Genomic DNA, 16,130 nt, shown 5'->3' with positions numbered 1-16,130 from the left:
ATTGAGTGCACCTTCACTAGGTTTGCTGATAAGACCAAGCTGCATGTGCTGTTGACACCCTGGAGAGAAGGGACACCATTCAGAGGGACCTTGATAGCCCTGAGGAGAGGGACCTGGGGATGCTGGTAAATGAGAAATTCATCACGCGCCAGCAATGTGTGCTTACAGACCAGAAAGCCAACCTGACTTTCTCACCTGGGCTGCCTCAAAAGAAACGTGGCCAGCAGGTCAAAGGAGGTGATTCACCCTCTCTACTCTGATCTCATGAGAACCTACCTGAAGTCCTGTGCTCAGCTTTAAGGATAACAACATAAGAAGGGCATGGGACTACTGCAGCAAGTTCCAAGGAAGGCTGTGATCAGAGGTCTGGAGCACCTCTCCTATGAAGACAGGCTGAGGGAGCTGGGGTTGTTTAGCCTGGAGAAGAGAAGACTCTGGGGGGAACTTCTAGTGGCCTTCCAGTACTTTAAGGGCGCTTAGAAGAGAGATAGGGTAATTCTTTATCCACGTGAGTGGTGATAAGATAACAGGAGATAGTTTTAAACTAAAGAGGGCAGATTTAAATTAGACATTAGGAAAAAAATATTTACTATGAGGGTGGTGAGTAACTAAGGTTTTCCAGAGATATTGTGGATGCCCCATCCTTGGAAGTGTTTAAGGCCAGGTTGGATGGGGCTTTGAACAATATGGTCTAGTGGAAAGTCTGAAATTAGATGATCTTTAAGGTCCCTTCCAATCAAAACCATTCTTTGATTCTATGATTGTATGACTTTTCCTTGGCTGGATTTTTACATCAAACACTGGTCTGTGTTCTGAGCTGAGAGGCAAGACCATACTTCTCTTTCTCTCTGTCTCTTTTCTAGCAAGGACTCCTCATTAAAAAGGGAAACAAAAACAGAACAAAACAAAACAAAAAAAAGAGAGATACCACCTTTTATAACACAATCCTTTGGATTGTCTTGCTTGCCAACACCTTAACACTACTGAAACACACTTTATAATGCTGAAGCAGGAAATAGCCATTAAGCTCTGACCCACTAAAACCTCCATAGAGAAGAAAGAACAGCCTTGGATGAAAGGGATTATAAACCCCTCTGAACTCCTTCCCAATTGTATAAAGCCATGAATATACAGGTTGGAAAGAGTGGGTCTTTATTTTATATTACTCTTGTACTCAGATGACACACTTCACAGGAATAAACAACATTAAGCTAGAAATTTCAAAGCATCTTCAAAGGAGCTCAGCAACTAATTGTACTGATGGCTCTTTTGAAGATGTAGACCTTTACCTCTAAAATAATCTACATCTTTTTAGAATATTCTATTATTGCACAGACATTGACAGTTTTACATTAAAAAACATTTTAATTGAATGTTTTGAATTGTTCTTTCTTCTCAAGCATCAGGATTATTCAGAATACCGTGAAAAGAGTCTCTAGAATACTGTGAAAAGAATCTCTCTGATTGAGCATACTATTTTATAACTACTGCCACAAAACAAAGTATTTCAATACGTCAACATAGAGTCTAAGATTACTAAGGGACAGAAAACAAATACATCAAGTTTAAGATCATATACCTAATTTAAAAGTAGAAAAGCATAGACTGTTTTGACTCAGGTTTTAAAAATGCACACATCTCAGCAACATCTCAAACATATTAAGTAGCTGAATGCAATGGGGAAATTTTGACAGTGCTGATGTTTTAAATTTCAGACTAGTGAGTGGATTGCTCATCACAAACATCACAGAAGAATCAGATCTAAAGCTACTTCCTACCTCCTCAATACAATACACAAAAATAGGTTTATCTTTTCTTCAGCCAAATCCCCAAGAAGTATTTTGGCCCCTCCCGAGCCGCTACTATAACCTGGACCTCTTAATGAATGAGCACACTTCCTTGCTGCTCCAGATAAGTGAGTACACATATGGAAAATCAAACCAACTATTCAGAAGCATCAGAAGTGTCTATCTCCACAGAAGTTGATTACTGTCTTTCTACTACTTCCTCAGTAAAAGTCATTCAGTCCACATTTTAAGTCTACCATGCAGTACAAATTGGAAATAGAAGGTCAAATTATAAATTTATCCTCCAGTAAGACATTATGTGCATCCTGAGGAAGGACTCCAAGAAAGCCTAATTGTGCCTGAAAGCATAATGGGCTAACTTCATACCCAGCTAAAGTAACACATAAAGTTTCCTTTAAATTTCTCAGACCATAAAGCTAGCTAAGGTTAAAAGGTCCATAGCTGATTTAGAAAACATTTTGACTTTGAATTTAAAGAGTACTGTCTGTCTTCGCCTGAAAAAGCAAGGAAATGTATTATATACTGCTTACACAATACTGAAAGTGTACATAAAGGGCTACCAGACACTCCTTGATTAAGTAATACATCGTGAAAATACATGGAAAAGGAAATGTGAGCAGTCCAGTAAAATAAACAAACAAACAAACAAACAAATAAATACCTTTTTTTTTTTTAATTTTGGAGTGCAAATAATTTCCTTTCTCAAGTCAGTTTAATATATCACCATAAAATTTTATTCTGCAGCTTCACTGCAATGAACCTAGCATGCACAATGTTAGAAGCAACTGTTACCAGAGTATCTACTTGTTTTACTAAAGAAAAGTTTATAAAGATAAAACCTAAAATTTGATTCTATTCTTGTTTCTTTATTTAAAAGGGCTATTACTTTCTGTCAGTCGATATTATTTTGATATTTATTATTGCCTTTAATAAGAACCCTGAAAAAGCAGTAAGCAAATATCTGTAAATTAATAGGATATAGTAAAGGAAGTGCAGACCAGATAAAATTGCTGTTCTTGTCATTTTATACATCTGAGGTAGAAAACATGTGAGAAGTATAGTGCTCTACAAAGGACCCTTTGAATTAACTATACAAAAATATTTTTAATTACATAATATTAAAATTGAAATTAAAACATAAAACACCATTAGACCTTATAAAAAAGTCAATCTGCAATCTCACAACACATAATTACCTAATTCTCACAATTCAATCCATTAACAGTTAATGTGCCTTCAATAAACTAATATTAATTAAGAAAAAGATGTTTTATTTACCACATGGTTGCCTGACTGAGTTGTAATCTACTGTAATAGAATTTTGTATGTATATAAAATTAAGTACGTGTATGCCTACTGATAAATATTTCCCAATTATCAGGTACCCCAAATTTATCAGTGCAGTCTGTGGCCTCACAATATGACAGACTTTTGGTAGAGAGGTGTTGAAAGAGCTCTTTTAAGACAACACAAGAACAAACTGTGTGTTTTCTTAGTCCTTTCTATGCTGCATCCTTACCTGGTGAAAGGACAAGATCAACCATAAGGCTCTATCACTTAAGCAAACATTATTCCATCTGGCATGTCTAGAAATATCCCTAGACAAAATCTGCAAACTTATTTAAGTGTATAGGGTTTAGTTCTGCTATAGTTGGTGGGATTTCACTAATGTTTTACCAGAGAGAGTCAAGATTCTTTGCACATGTGGTAACATCAAGCTTCCTCTCCCAGTCATGTTTCCACTGCCTCCTTCATCTCCTCACTAACTTTGCTTTGTCTGTGTTTGCATTAAAACCCAATTATTCAAGTATTAAATAATGATTTTGATGTCGTATATTAGGAGAGACATAGTATTTTGGGAAGACTGTCAGTCCCACACCACTGTGACTTAACTTTCCCTCCCAGCCTCCAAGACTTTTCCTGCAGTCTTTTCCAAAGGGGAAGCCTGGAACATTTGCATCGCTGCAAATTATTCAAAGAGAAGGGACAGCCTTCTCTTCTCATGAAGTAATCGAGTAACCCTGACCTTGGGTCTAACAAGACCTGGGGTAGACCTGTAGATGTGCAAACTGATGCTGTTCCATTATAACCAGTTGACATATACCACTGTACTCTGGTTCATTGGATAGTGGGATTTACAGTTCAAAGTTTATAATACAATAATATACCAAAATCTATCCTAGAGATGATTCAAGTTGCATGGAATAGCACTTTAAATTTCAGAAACTCTAAAATAAATGTACTTTACCCAGAGTCTGGCAAAGTCATAGTGTTCCATTTTCTGTAGTTACAGAATTACATAAAGCACAAGGTAACTCCTAAGCTAGTATTTATCAGATATTCCCATTAAGTTTTTCCATGTCAAATTATTTTTAGTGATATCAGTAATCACTTTGACTTGTTTCAGTAGTGACTTTGGCTTACTTAATGGCCTCACTTGGCAGATCAGGTTGCACTTGTTCATTACCAACAAAAAAATTGAGAAAGACTTCAAAATATAGTCATGACTGAAATTATATTCCTTTTTCTCATCTATTTTAGTGATCTTAAAGAATATTAAGAAGAATCTGTATTGTCTAAAAGTTCTGTGTGTGTGTTTGTGTGTCTGTATATGAAACCTTTTTGGCTTCTCATAATTTGTCATTGCCTTTTAAATTCTCCCTACAGTCTCCTGACACATGTTGTGAATACTTATGCAAATTTAAACTGACTCCTTTAACTGGCTAAATAATTATAAAAGGTCTTTGGAACATCACTTGGAAAACACAAATCCACAAGAAACAAAAGTACTACGTGAATTTATTCATTGCTCTGAATTAGCAAACCAGTTATGGAACTAAGAACCTGATTATCAAGCTACAGTATACCTACTATGTTTTAAATACCAATCAACTACTGCTGTTTGATATGTACAAACTTTATAAGTTTATTGTCTTTATTTTAAGCCATTACTTTTAAGAGTATTTTAAATATCCCAAATTAAAACTTCTCCCAGAGTGGCATTTTTGGGTTCAGTGACAACAGTCTGACCGATCCATTGAAAAAATTTCCTGGGATAGAAATCACATGCCAGTTCTTGTTTATGATGTGCTTCTCTCTGTTAATTAAATTATTTGAAACTTAAAATGATTTATGTTCTGGTCTTGCACTGTGATCTGTTAACAGGGTCTCCTGGACTACCACTAAATTCTCCAGAATCCACCAATATGCAAAAATTCACAGCAACAAGTTGCACTGGAAAACATGAGATTTGCTGAATCATTCGCAATATGTTTTTTTCACAAAAGAACTTCAGAGTATAAAATCTGAAGGCTAACTAATTTGCAGAACTTGACCAGGGACATTTTACTGTTCTTTAAGATTGCAGCTAGTGTTCTTTCTCTCTTTCATCTCCCACCCATTCTGACAAAATGAGAATTCAGAGGCCTGAAAATGTTATAAACTGAAAAAAAGTTTGCATGAGGTCAGTGGAGGCATTTTTGGATTCCTGCTCCTCTCCTTTCTGTTTTTGCAGAACTAAGCTCAGACTTTACCAACTTCTCTACAAGAGAAAACATAGGAGTTACATTCCTATATTTTCAAAATGTGAAGTTTCAGCTATGTTTGAACTTCTTCACATTGGCAAAATAGCTAAATCCAACTCTCCTGAATGCCATTAATTTTGAAATATCAGCATTACAAGATAACTCTGATGAGACATTTCTGCAGAGCAGCAATGTATATATCCAAGAAAGCAGCTTTCGCCTTACTCTGTCGAGACAAGAGAGCACAATGTAGCAGTTGCACATGTGCCTGAGTACTAGGAACTCAGAACTGTGCAATTGGAGTGCTACTGGTCAGGGTGAGCTCTAGGACCTGAGTCTTCTCTGAAGAAAGGTGTGAAATACACTAAACACTAAATAAATACACTAAATACACTAAATAAATAAATAATAAGAAAAAAAAAAAAAAAAAAGAAAAAAAAAAAAGAAAAAAAAGGAAAAAGAAAAAAGAGAGAGAGAAAAAAAAAATGACAGGGAAGAAAAGGGGTGAGAAAGAGTTTTTAAAAAATAATACTAATAATCAACAGGTGTTCTGAATTATTCTACCTTCTCCTCCTTTGCAGCATAAAAAGAATCTTATTAATGAATTTATGTTAATAAACATTTTTATATCCTATTTTTAAATCTTAATTTTATCACTGCTGGGCAAAGCTAAAAGGCTGCATGACACAAAGCACCAGGATTTATTAGCTAAGACGTTATATTAACTATGTTTTTATTTCCTGCTACTAGCAGTACCATAGTTACCATTGAGCAATTTCTGTCAGGAACGGTATTTTGTGTATATATTAGTTTTTGATAAGACAATCTTGACTGCCATTTAGATGCAAAATATCACTTGAATTTCACAAGGTGATGTAATGAAATGGCAGATCCTTTAGAATGAGGGTTTAAGAGACTTGAAAGAACCAATATAGAATGTTTCAATGGGAGTTTAGTGATTACACATTCTTTAAAACATGTTTAATAAATCAAAAAGACAATCTGGCTTTTTAAAAAATAACATTGTTATCTATTGCTGAAAATCCCCTGCTTAGGCAGGGAAAAGTCAATTAGAAACTAACTTGAAATCCCCTTTCAGTTGAGATTTACTCTGTGTTTTTTTTTGGTTTTTTTTGTTTTTTTTTGTTTTTTTTGTGTGTGTGTGTGTGTGTGGTTTTTTTTGTTTCTAAATAGGCTGAATCCCGTTGGACATGTTCTTATATATCAGAGCTAAGGTATTTGTGCTCTGGAAAAAGCTTCAGCTCTTTTTTCTCCCATTTTCTTCAGAATCTGAGGCTCTTCTGGGGCTGAAAAAGAGACAGCAAGAAAACTTGTTTATTAATCTATTTCTAGTGAACAGCTATCTCATCCATTTAATCATAGCATGTCTTGCTGTCCCTCTTCTATCAATGGTTTAACTTGTTTTAGCCCTATGGGGAGATCCTCTTCATACGACCAAGCTGGTCCATTTCCTTTCATACGATGTGACTGAGATCAAAACAAGCATTTCTCAAGGTCAGAAGTGGACTTTCCTTGGCAGCTAACTTGCTGAAGTTCATGATATCATGTATGTGTAAAAGAGGTTATCTCCATGTCTTTGAAGTTAATGAGCCTACTTTGTCCAGGAAGGCATAATAATTTCAGGGTACCCCTAACATTGTCCACCTGCAAAGCAGAAGGGAACCAGCTCAAACAGAGCTCTTCTTTGCAATCTTTGACTATGCCAGACATAGAACCAGCTCAAACAGAACTCTTCTTTGCAATCTTTGGCTATGCCAGACATAGAAGGTGATCACAGAAACCTGTTGGTAGTCTTCCTCATTTACCCTACTGCAGAGAAGCAATGGGGATGGGGCTCTGCTGCCAAACTCTCCACTGCAGGAATGGGAAGAGAGTCTGAGAAGGCATAACTGATGCAAAGGAAAAGTAGATAAGGTCGTTGTGGTAACAGACAGTAATAACAGAATCACTGTTTTGGTTACATGGTATGATTGGCAATACAGGTCATTTTCTGTATCAAAGAGGAACAAGGGCTTTTTAGGATATTTAAAATTTTAACAGTTATCAGTAACATACTATGCAGTCCTTAATACTGATGAGAGCTTCTGACGTTAACAATACTCAGCACATTCAGATGACCTCAGGAATAATGGGCAAGTGAAGTCCTGTTAAAGTCACAGAATCAAAGAATGGTTTGGGTTGGAAGGAACCTTTAAGACTATCCAATTCCAACCCCCCTGCCATGGGCAGGGACACCTCCCACCAGACCAGGCTGCCCAAAGCCTCATCCAACCTGTCCTTAAACAATTCTGGGGATGGGGCTTCCACAGCTTCTCTGGGAAACCTCTTCCAGTGCCTCACCGCCCTCACAGTAAATAATTTCTTCCCTGTATCTAATCTAAACCTACCCTCTTTCAGTTTTAAACTGTTACCCCTTGTCCTATTACTACACTCTCTGACAAAGATTCCCTTCCTATTTTTCTTGTAGGCTCCCTTTAGGAATTGGAAGACCCTAATAAGGTCTTCCAGGAGCCTTTTCTTCTCTTGACCAGATAACCACATCTCTCTTAGCCTGTCTTCATAGGAGAGGTGCTCCATCCCTCTAATCATCTGCATGGCCCTCCTCTGGATCTGCTGTCTTTCTTGCGTGGGGCCCTACAGCTGAATGTATCACTCCAGGTGGGTTCTCAAAATCACTTCCCTTGACCTGCTTGCCATGCTTCTTTTGATGAAGCCAAAGATATGTTTGGCTTTCTGGGCTGCAAGTGCACATTTAGGGTTCATATTCAGTTTTTTATCCATCAGTAGCCCCAGGTCCTTCTCCAGAGGGCTTGCAGTCCTCCACATCAACAAAGAGTAAGTAGATCAGATGCACCCAGAGATAACTAAACTGTACCAAGACTATGACACTTGTTAAACTAAATTTCCTTGGGATTTGAGCACACTCTTTGGGTCAAAACAGGATGAAAAGAGATGAATATAATAACAATGACCAACCAGAAATTCTGTTGTTTAATTGAGCTAATTAATTACATAAATTATTACTCATACATAGGTCTTTGTAGGATGTTCATATTTTTAAAAATATATATTGATATAGGTTCTGCAAGGCCTGTGTACTTTGCCAATAAAAGTAAATATCAGAAAGAAGCAACAACAATAACAAAATGAAAGAAAATAATACATTCTGTAATCTTTCCATTTGACTTTCAGTTTGAGAACAGACTTTGCAATTCCAATCTTTTATTTAAAAATATGAAGAGTCTTTCATCACTGAGAACTATGATTCTTGTTCAACTGTATTACTAAAAAACCTGAAACTTAAAAGGCACAGAGCTCAGACTTCACAAGGCTCATGATAACATCAGAAATCTGAGATTGTTTGAGAGGACAACTGTATGATATGCATGTGAAACAAATATGACATTTTACTATGTCTGTCTGTTGATTTTAAGCTTTAGGGTGATATGAAGGAACTGGTGTTTTTTGTTTGTTTGTTTGTTTGTTTTTCTTTACATATAGAATATCAAGATGTTTTCATTTTTTTCAAACATATATTTTGTACAATCACAGTAGCAATATCACTCCAGCAATAGGTCAGCCAATGTCCTGTCATATTGAGCTAGCAGTTCTAAAATGGCACTGCCTGTCTTTAACATGAGATGTCTTTTTAAATATTTATTAGACAGACTAATGGTAAGAACAGCCCTGAAATCTCTCCTACTGCAGAGCTGGAATAGCCAACAAAATATTAAATTAAGACTATAAAAACGTCTATTTAAAAATGGGAATACTCCACTTTTATCAGCATTTATACACTATAAATCACTATGAAATTCAAGTAGATATTTCTCCTCCCCTTCCCTCTCCTCCCCTCTCTTCTCCTCTCCTCCCCTCTCCTCTCCTCATTTTCTCTGCTTTTTCCTTTTCTTTAAAAAAAAAAAAATCAACCAACAAAAAAGTAAGTATATGGTGACAAAATTAGGAATACCTTAAAGGAACTAACTTAAGAAATTTAATCCTTTGCTGCAAAGTGAATTTTGCAGGTGCCCCACCTCTACTGCAATGAAACTTGGATGTTAATGAATGCAAATAGCTTAGCAGGTGTTTGAATTTGTCTGTATTTTGAACTCCATCACTGATGAGGATTTATTTTGCTCTTAATTACATATTTGTATGTTTTCAGAGGCAAAATGTATTTGAAAATGCATCTGCTGATGCTGGTGCCACTTTGATTGGGCTGATTTGATTACTGTGTAGCTGTGTTAGCTTTGGTAGTGCATTATGTGGATCCACCTCACTTCACAGTCTTAATAGGACTCTCAGTTTTTTTGTTGGAGTCCATGAAATGCAACACTAATACACAGTTGTTGAAAAAAGAGCCTTTCCATAAGTTTCAATGGGCTTTGAATTAGGTTCAAAAGCTGGTATTTGCTATCCAAAAGAAGCAGCAGTAGTTTGCATAGTAGGGGGATTTGCCACAGCAGCTGCAGAGGGTCAGCTCTGCAACTGAAGAAAGAACAGTTTTAAATAATGAGGACTTTTTATTGTCCCTACACAAGTGGGACAGTGCTGCAAATCACAAATGTCTAATTTTGATCAAATTGTTACTCTTTGGATAAAATTTGCAGAAATTAAAAATGTCTTTTATTTTCTCTTCTTATGTCCCCACCTTACCTTTTCTAGCTAATCAAAGACTAATACCCATTTTCTGATATTAGGTATCCCTTTTGGACCACTAGTTTTATAAATCTAGAAATGTGGAATTCTCTAAAAGGAGTTTTATCTACGTGACGGGCACGCAGGCAGCACTTATAACTGTATCTGTAGTTCTGCAAACTTAGGCAGAAACTAAATGCACTGCAGAAAACCAGGAAACCAGGACCAAGGGAGGGTAATGAAGCGAACATAGAAACGGATCCTTGGAGTCAGAGTTCCCAGAGGAAAACAAAATATAAGTGAAGAGATCACTTTAATTTTTAAATTAAGAATCCCTGAAGTTCGCAAGCTACATCTATCACCTGTTCTAACATGAGTACCAATGAATACCAAAATAATCCAACCTTCCTTCTAACAAGGGGGGCAATAGTCCCCCTTTAATCAAGAGTAGATACTGAAAACAAAACAAAGCAAAACACAACAAAACAGGAAGATATCACAGAATTTCTAGGTTGGAAGAGACCTCAAGATCATCGAGTCCAACCTCTGACCTAACGCTAACAGTCCCCACTAAACCATATCCCTAAGCTCTACATCTAAACGTCTTTTAAAGACTTCCAGGGATGGTGACTCCACCACTTCCCTGGGCAGCCTGTTCCAATGTCTAACAACCCTCTCGGTAAAGAAGTTCTTCCTAACATCCAACCTAAAACTCCCCTGGTGCAACTTAAGCCCATTCCCCCTCGTCCTGTCACCAGGCACGTGGGAGAACAGGCCAACCCCCACCTCGCTACAGACTCCTTTAAGGTACCTGTAGAGAGCAATAAGGTCACCCCTGAGCCTCCTTTTCTCCAGGCTGAACAATCCCAGCTCCTTCAGCCGTTCCTCGTAGGACTTGTTCTCCAGGCCCCTCACCAGCTTCGTCGCCCTTCTCTGGACCCGCTCAAGCACCTCGATGTCCTTCTTGTAGCGAGGGGCCCAAAACTGAACACAGTACTTGAGGTGCAGCCTCACCAGAGCCGAGTACAGGGGGACGATCACTTCCCTAGCCCTGCTGGTCACACTGTTTCATATGCAATCCAGAATGCTCTTGGCCTTCTTGGCCATCTGAGCACACTGGTGGCTCATATTCAGCCGACTATCAACCATCACTCCCAGGTCCTTTTCTGCCTGGCAGCTCTCCAACCACTCATCTCCCAGCCTGTAGCTCTGCTTGGGGTTATTGAGCCCCAGGTGGAGGACCCAGCACTTGGCCTTGTTGAACTTCATGCAGTTGACCTCAGCCCATCGGTGCAGCCTATCCAGATCCTCCTGCAGAGCCTTCCTACCCTCGAGCAGATCGACACACGCACCTAACTTGGTGTCATCTGCAAATTTACTGAGGGTGCACTCAATGCCCTCGTCCAGATCACCGATGAAGATATTAAAGAGGACCGGCCCCAGTACCGATCCCTGGGGGACACCACTAGTGACTGGCCTCCAACTGGACTTGACTCCATTTACCACGACTCTTTGGGCCTGGCTATCCAGCCAGTTTCTAACCCAATGAAGCGTGCGCCAGTCCAAGCCAAGAGCAGCCAGTTTCTTGAGGAGAATGCTGTGGGAGATGGTGTCAAAAGCAAATATGTAAAACTTTGGCCAAGATAAAAATTCACTGTAATCCAGATGATGGGGAGCACGAGATTTCAGGAATTCTTTGTTTTCATTACACATTTTGCTTACCTGCTCTTTTTACTCCTGCATTGGATAACAGTTTTCCTAAAGGATGTCATGAATTATAAATAATATTTTCTGTATAATCTTCCTTTTTAGATAAAATAATTATGGAGAAATTATACCTTTTAGGAATCATGAGTATTTTTCAAAAGACAGTCTTTCTCTGCATTCTCTCACATAACTGTAATTCCTCTGCAGCATAGAACACGGTAATTGAACTCTTTTATTATCCAAAGAACATATTTTTATACAACAGAGGTAGTTTCGGTGGATTCAATAGTGACAACAGTGAAAAAGCAATTCTTCTGCTTTGGAGAAATAATGAAAAGATGCTGAATTTCAGAAAAGAGGATAGACAGTAGGAAGGAGAAGGGCTGAGAAGGAGGTTGTTGTTGGAAATCGAATACCTAGTTCTTCAGATCTTTAAGCAATCTTCAGTTGTGTCGAATAAAAAGCTATTTTCTCAACCACCGTGGAAATGCTTTGCCTCTGCACAGTCTCTTGTACTTTCCTCTGCAGAAGCTGGTGGTGTTCATGCATTCTCTGGATACAGCATGAATTGGCTGAGACAGCACAACAACTCTTTCCTCCTCAGAAGTATTTTGAGTCTGACTTCACACTAAAGGTACCTTTAGTCTGCCACATGTGGGTAGTATATTTCATTTGAAATAAAGGTCATTCAATTTCTTTCCTGTTTGTCCTTTTATTTGTGTTGATTATTACAAAAGAAAGTCATTGGACAATGGCTATTATTCTGTGGTGGTCTTCCTGATAGCTGAAATGAGACAGCTGGTTACTCACAGCTGCTACATACCACTGTGATGACAGACTCCTTTTTCCAGCCAGTTGTGAATGTGAAATATTCTTTAACTGGTAATTAACTTTATATTAAACTAACAGCCTCAGTCACCAGTAGAGACTATGAGATTAACAATTTAGTGAGATACTTAGAATCTATCTGATTAAAATACAAACAAATGGAAACATATGTTTAACCCTATAGCCTGCCAATCTGAAATGGTAAAGATTCATACTCAGATGGTTTCTGACAAATGTGTGTCAGAATTAAAATTAACCTCTTCTATTAATTAAATCATCTTCTGCTTCTTTCTGGGTGATCATTAATGTGCTGTATTTGGACCTAAATTCTGGATTGTACTTACTTCAGAATCTAGTGGGTCTAAGTTGCATTGGTGTTTGTGTCATCTCCAAGGAATGAAGGTCTCCTTGTGCCTAGTGTTGTGCCTTCCCACAAGTAGTACCCTGTACAGGGTACTCTTCTGCAGTAGTACTGCTTAACTGCCATGGAGCATAGCACCAGCACCAACTCCACCATGCCTTCACAGCAACTTGAGCCTACCCTTTTCATTCTTACTATACAGCTTTCCCAATCAGACATGCATATCTTTCCTCAGCAAGTAACTTTGGATTGGCCAAAATAAATTCACACATGTATAGAAAGCATCTTCATAAAGCTGTAAAAACCTCAGAACACTGGCATCTGAACTGTCAAATTTCTCAAGTGTCTCTGACACACACTTAGCCTATAACAAATAGCATTTTCCCAAACAATTCTCAAGCCACAAATGTGGAATTGGAAAGAGCTACAAACTATTCCCAAAGGACAATTTGACTGGAGCTTCTCTTCTCAAGGAAAGTAAAAGTATTCGATAACAGACATGGACCAGGGCCACATAATGGTTCAAACATACTTTAACTTACACATATAGTTTGAAGCAAAGAAAATAACACATTACTCTGAATACAGATAAAGGGGGGTTGCTATTTCTGTGGGAAGCTCACACCCTTGCTGTTGAGTCTTTCTGAGGTCTAACAAAATGTTTTTCTGTTTTGTATTTTTCCTACCTTGCAGATCAGCACATATCTGTTTCTCAGGGGATTTATTCCTCTTTCATAAGAGGAATTCTCTCAAAAAGAACTGTCTTCTTGTCCTCTTCAGATTTCTCGACATGTCTTTCAAACTCTCATTTCCAGGTACCATGTCCCTCAGAAAACTGGCCCTCATTTTTCTTGCCTTTTTCCATCTTTTGCCCTTTTCTCTCCTTCCATTTTTTCTTTTCCTAAAGTCCTTATTTTTACTGCAAAATACAGAATCACAGAATTTCTAGGTTGGAAGAGACCTCAAGATCATCGAGTCCATCCTCTGACCTAACAGTCCCCACTAAACCATATCCCTAAGCTGAACAAACAAATTTGCTACCTTTCAGCTGTTTTTGGATGTCTTCTCATCTGGTTTTCAGTGTTTTCATACTGATACCATTCTTGCTAGCATTTCTAATGAAAAATTCATTTCCAAAAAACTGCTATTTCTGTGTCTTCAGTGTCTCCACAGAACAAGCCTTATAATCTCCATCCTTATGGCCAAAGATCTTGTTCAGGTCCTCATGCAAGATGACTTGATTAATGAAATATTCTCCAAAATGCAGTCATTGCCTTCATCATCCCCCACACAATGGTGTTTTGAATTCATCACCATTGTCTGCATGTTTGAACGTTTACTCCCCTCATCAGCTCTGTCCTCTGGCTTCTTGTCCACAATCTTACCATCCTTAACAACACCTTCAAACACAAGGACACTCAGTGTCCTCTTCAGGGAGCTGCTTTTAGTCATTAGCTTCCCATGCTCTACTGTGTTTTCAGACTGTTTCCTCCTTCTACTACCTCTTGTCTCATTGTCTTCTTGTCTCATTTGCCTCTTCTACAGATTATGAATATTTTGGTTTTATCAACAAACTTCTCACCTCACTTACATGTACTGCTTTTTAAAGACTTGCTGTGGTCTGTAGTAAATTAAGATGAATTTGCCTTCCCTTACTTTCAGCCTGTGTTTCTTCTCTGTTCCTAAACAAGAAAAGGTAATTATAGATTTTTGTGCATAAATTCAATGAGTGCAATGGTGAGTGGTTCAGCACTGATTACCATACCACTACCTGGAAAAATGCCAATATTTGGTATCCAAATTAGTCTTTTTTTTTTTTTTTTTTTTTTTTAGGTAGTTGATGAGCTTCTGACATATCTTTTAATTGAAGTGGCAATAATATATCTATGTTCATTATACTGTTTGGAAACAACCAAGCAAGAATATCATTGTTTGACGACTTTGGAAATGACTATAAACAAAGCAGAAGGTCTGTCTGTCCCTAAATATGCTGAATTTGCAAACTCCATATACATTATAAGGCCTATTTTCACCTTCTTGGTTTTCTCTCTTTCTTTAATTCTGACAGGTGTCACAGAGTCAATAGTAAAAGGACGTTAAATTTTGATCTCATTCCATTTACATGGAGCAATCTTGGAAAAAGCAAAATGTGTGCTTCTTAGGGTGAAGAGTCTGTGCCCAGTGTGTGAGCTCATAACCAAGCAGGAGTTCTTTGAAAGGGTAGGAGAAATTTCCCATGGCTCTGAAGGCAGAGAAAAGTGAAGGGCTATGAAAGCGTATATGTTGATTTATTTGGTAGTCTTTTTAAAAGGTCAAAAGAGTAACCTCAGTTGCAAGAATCTGAAAATGTAGGGGAGACATGCATACAACAGGCACATTCACTTTTTCTTCTAATGAACAGTCCACTCATATGTTTTATGTATTGAGAAAAAATTGAGTCTTCATTAACTGCTGTGCAAACTAGACAAGCATTTGCCCTCAGTATCAAAAATCAGATTTTCTCAGGTTGAGATTCTGACAGGCTGCACATTTGCACCATAATGAGGGTATGACCAACTTTACCTCCAGGATCAGACTTTAGGAAAGAAGGCTTCACAGGATCTGCTTTTTGGAAATGTCGGTGAGTGCTAAAATATTAGCGATGTCTAAGCATTTGCTTACATCCAGCTGCTTTATACATGTCAGATCTAGCACAAATATTTGGAGTTTATCCAGGCAAGGGAAGCCCTGTTGGATCTGTCATACTGAGGTTTTGTTTAGAAAAAAAAAAAAAAAAAAGTTGCGTCAGAGATGAAGCAACAGCCATTTCTATGCTGAGATGATATATCACAATAAAATGTCTGTAACATGTAGACAAAGGTAAAACATTTAAAATGTCTGAACTAATGAACTCCGCATTCCTTTGTGAGGACCAAAAATGGCAACGCTGCATGGAAGAAATAAAATCTGACTACTATAGGAGAAAATAGAGCAAGTTTTTGGAAATGTGTTAGGCAAATAACAGTCTAAACCCTGACGACAGCATTGATAAGAAATACTGCATTCACATTACATAAGTAATTTTGAACATGGGTTCATAGCCTAACTCATCATATAGACCTGGGCGCTTCACATTAGAAGAAAGATTTATGTGACATAGAACAGAAAAGGATACATAGAACAGCTCTTATTATTGCTCTAGCATGAAACCCTTTTCTCCTTAGGCCACAACAAGGAACCACAAAGCATGCAGACTTTTTAGAA

The sequence above is a fragment of the Anas platyrhynchos genome, chromosome Z, assembly GCF_047663525.1.
Source record: "Anas platyrhynchos isolate ZD024472 breed Pekin duck chromosome Z, IASCAAS_PekinDuck_T2T, whole genome shotgun sequence".
NCBI lineage: Eukaryota > Metazoa > Chordata > Aves > Anseriformes > Anatidae > Anas > Anas platyrhynchos.
The sequence above is the reverse complement of the archived record's forward strand: the minus strand, read 5'-3'. Positions refer to the sequence as shown.